The sequence below is a fragment of the Squalius cephalus genome (assembly GCF_949319135.1).
Source record: "Squalius cephalus genome assembly, chromosome: 16".
Classification (NCBI taxonomy): Eukaryota; Metazoa; Chordata; class Actinopteri; order Cypriniformes; family Leuciscidae; genus Squalius; species Squalius cephalus.
Window position 1 is genome coordinate 11847593 of NC_137137.1, and position 4441 is coordinate 11852033.

A 4441-nucleotide genomic window follows, 5' to 3' on the forward strand; every position below is an offset into this window, starting at 1 on the left:
CTGGCTGAAAATCTTTCTCCCTTGAAAGCACACTCTAAAAAATGCTGGGTTATTTTTTAAACCCAAATGCTGGGTTGAGCATTTTGACTATGTTGCTGGGTTATTTTCTCCGTAATCAGCTGACAATGACCCAGCATTTGGGTTTGTTTTGGAAATTTTGACCCAGCGCCTCCTCACGAGTCGCGCGCTTTTGTCCACACTGTTCAAATCACTACGTCAACAGGAGGACGAGAGGTTCAAGCAGGAGCGAGCGTAAAGGTGAGCAACCCTGTTTTATTACAACTTTCCTAATGTTAAGTAACGTTAGTCAAAGAAGTCCGAAAGTCAACAAGAAGTTATGTTGAAATAAAATATGAATTATTGACGACGTCGACGTCTGTCGAACTAGCGACCGTTAACGTATGCTAACGTAAACGTTACGTTACACATAACATTCATTATTTTTACACGGTCTGTAATCAATTATTCCACTTAAAACACGGTCACAATGTCTAAGTACAGTTGTTGGTGTCTGTTTTATCTCCAGAAATGTTGCGGGTTACTTGATTCGGCGGATGGATGCAGTGTAACGTCACTGGCTAGTGGCTGGATATGCTAAAGAAGCTGTAAGTCTAACGTTACCTATTATTTAACTGTGTTTGTTAGTCATTTTCGAAAGGTAGCTTTACATAAAATATTGAATTATGCTGCAGTATGTTCTCTGTGTTTGGGTGTGTGCGCCTTAGTTCAATTTGGCTAAGCATTTCTGCAGAAAACAGTGTCATCGTCCAGCTCAGTACAATTCTTATCAAAAACTGTCATTGTTCATTTGAAGTCAGTTCAGTGTTGCTTCAGTTACGTTCAGAAACTATGTAAAGATAATCAAAGTAGTTACTGAAGTACAATTTGGTCTTAAACCGGCTCTGAAAAAAAGAGTCCACAAAATATCCACAAAATTAACATTTCTTCTGTTTACAGTCTTGTGAATTAACAATAGTTAATTAAGCTGTTAAAAATTATTTAGTCTATTTATTTATTTTATTTTTTTAATTAAGTAATGATTCATTAAAATTATTTATATATATATATTTTAAATTAACTGGAGCCAGCATAAAAATTAATTTTAAAAACATTGTATAAGACATGCTAAATTTGTAAAGATATTACTAATCAGATGTTTCCTTCTTTTCTTTTACAGCAATGGACATTTTTGTTCAACAAATCTCCTCAACTGGAGTCTTGAGTGCCTCATTGAAAAATTGCTGGTAAATATGTGATGAACAATTTTGCTTTTCAAATTCTCTTTCTTTGTATGTAATCTTTTTTTCACAGTTGCATCCAGTGCCAACCCTAACCCTTAAAGGGATAGTTCGCCCAAAAATGATATTTAACCCATGATTTACTCACCCTCAAGCCGTTTGAGATCCATACTGTATGTCAATCTTTTTTCAGACGAACACATTTTCAGTTATTTTAGAAAATGTCTTCGATCTTTCAGTGGTTATAATGTCAAGCAATGGGGTCCACCTCCTTCAAGTCCCAAAATATGCATGCATCCTTCACAAAAATAATCCATCCGGCTCCAGGGGGATAAACGAAGGCCTTCTGAGGGTAATCCGTGCGGTTTTGTCGTAAAAATATACATATTTAAAACTTTATAAACGAAAATAACTGGCTTCCGGTAGCGGTCGACGCGCGTTCATGGAGATGGATGCTGGCGTATGACGTAGCGTAGAAAGCGTCGTGACGTAGAACGAACGTAGAGTTTTGTTTTGCTCTGCTCTCTGGCTGCGCTGTCACGTTCGTTCTACGTCACAACGCTTTCTACGCTACGTCCTACGGATTACTTTTGTGAAGGATGCATGCACATTTTGGGACTTGAAGGAGGTGGACCCCATTGCTTCACATTATAACCACTGAAAGATCCAAGACATTTTCTAAAATAACTGAAAATGTGTTAGTCTGAAAAAAGATTGACATATGCATCTCGAACGGCTTAAGGGTGAGTAAATCATGGGTTAAATATCATTTTTGGGCGAACTATCCCTTTAACAAAGTTTGCTACACCATTCACAATAAGCTCAAAAACATGAATGGCCAATTTACTTGTCCAAGTACAAGCACATGACAAGACAATTTAAATCAGTTATATTGTAGGGCTGGCATAGGGTACCACTTCTGTGCCTAGTCGTTGTCAGTGTAATTTCATAGATAGCCGTGCTTGTTTGCCCCTTTCTTGGTTTAAGGCAGTGGTTCTCAAATGTCCTGGGACCCCCATAATTTAGGATGTCTCACCCAATTTAAATTTTGCAGTCTGTACTAATGAGCTGAATCAGGTGTGTTAAATGAGGGAGAGATACAAAATGTGCAGTGGTATGGGGTCCCCAGAACGGGTTTGAGAAGCACTGCTTTAAGGGATAGTTCACCTTAAAAGGAAAATTCTGTCGTCATTTACTCACCCTCATGGTATTACAAACCTGAATGATTTTCTTCTCCTGAACACAAAAGAAAAAATGTTGGTAACAAAACAGTTAACAATAGCCATTGACTTTTATAGTACTTTTTTCCAATTATCGAAGTCATTGGATACCGTCAACTATCTTGTTACTGACATTCTTTAAAAAATCTTTTTGTGTTCAGCAGAAGAAAGAAACTTGAAAAAAAGTTTCAAAAAAAGGTTTGGAACAACGTGAGGGTGAGTAAATGAGGTGAGTAAATTTGACATGAGGGTGAGTAAATTTGCATTTTAAGGTGAACTATATAATAACACTAAATGTTTTCAGATTACCAGAGTACATATTTAACTGTTATATATTTAAGCTAATTTCACTCATTCTAAGTTGACCTTAGTTAGAAATGCACTTTTCTTAATTTAAAAGCTGATGAACGAACAAGTTCTAATTTGCCATTTTTCTATTCTTAGATTCCAAAGGCATACTAGCACTTACAATCCTGCCTGTCATTCTTCCCCCGCCTGTGTACAAGATTGGCCACAAAACCTTTCGGCCAACTATTCAAGAGACAAGAACCTCATTCATTGATGTACAACCGGTAAGTAAAACAACTAGGGACAAAAAGGGCAGGCTCATTTCTTTACACCTGTTTGTAGGGCTGCACGATAAATCGTTTTATTGCTGCTTGAATCTAACATGCATTTCATTTTCTCACAACTCTTTAAAGGATTAGTTCACCCCAAAATGAAAATTTCCTAATAATTTACTCACCCCAATGTCTTCCAAGATATCCATGTCTTTCTTTCTTCAGTGGAAGAGAAAATTAAGTTTTTTGAGGAAAACATTTCAGGATTATTCTACACAGAATGGACTTTAATGACAACCAACTATCCCAACGTTCAAAGAAGGTTCAAATGTCCATCTCAATGCAGCTTCAGAGTCTCTACACAATCCCAGTCGAGAAATAAGGGTCTTATCTAGCGAAACCATCAGCCATTTGTGGTTTAATAGTATATAAATGTTTTTTTTGTTTTTTGCTTTTAAATGACCGATCGTTTCGCTAGATAAGACCCTTATTTCTCAACTGGGATTGTGTAGAGACTCTGAAGCTGCATTGAGATGGACATTTGAACCTTCTTTGAACATTGGGATAGTTGGTTGCCATTTAAGTCCATTCTGTGTAGAATAATCCTGAAATGTTTTCCTCAAAAAAACTTAATTTCTTTTCGACTGAAGAAAGAAAGACATGGATATCCTGGATGGCACTGGGGTGAGTAAATGATTAGGAAATTTATATTTTGGGGTGAACTAATTCTTTAAGTTAATTTAAGATGGTATTTAACTAATTTAAGACTGCTCTTATGAAAACCTAAGACACACTTTTAAATAATTATCTGTGTCTGATATTGTCTTTCCTTCATTTAGTCTGGAACCAACATGGTGCTTTACCTGGAAAGGCAGAGAGAAGCAAAACCCTTCCCCTTTGTCTTGGAGCTTGGAATGGCTGGACAGTTTTTTGGTGAATGGGGAAACTCTGGAACAGTTGACTTTTTTTTTATCATTTTGTGAAGATAATTTTTAGCTAGGCTATTTTACAGTTTATAGGTATAGAGTTTCATGTTTTTATTTTGCTACACAGGACTAAATGATTGCTTATTTAAAATGAATTGCAATGTATGTACTTACTGTTTATACGCAGAGATGTGCCTCTCATTTTTGCTGCACAGGACTAAATGATTGCTTATTTAAGTGAATTACAATGTATGTACTTGCGTGTTTTTTATTGTATTCTTTGTGAATAGAATCTTAAGCTGTTGGCTATTTTACAGTTTATAAGTGAAGAGTTTTGAATTTTGAGAATCTTACCATTTTATGATATTTTAACATACCAACATTTTAGCACAAATGATTTTTGTGGGCCTCTGTTTATGTTGCAGATGTCTGTTTTTTTTAACATGAATGTATTTTTGATTATATTCATTTCCTGGAATAAACACTTTAATTGAATC

General features: G+C 35.9%; 1 long non-coding RNA gene across 1 annotated transcript; it reads left to right on the forward strand.

Moving 5' to 3' along the window:
• Positions 1–4441, forward strand: LOC307173205. Its single transcript, XR_013823812.1, has 5 exons — positions 1–258; positions 527–605; positions 1178–1244; positions 2903–3030; positions 3858–4441. It is a non-coding gene; the product is annotated as an uncharacterized lncRNA (long non-coding RNA).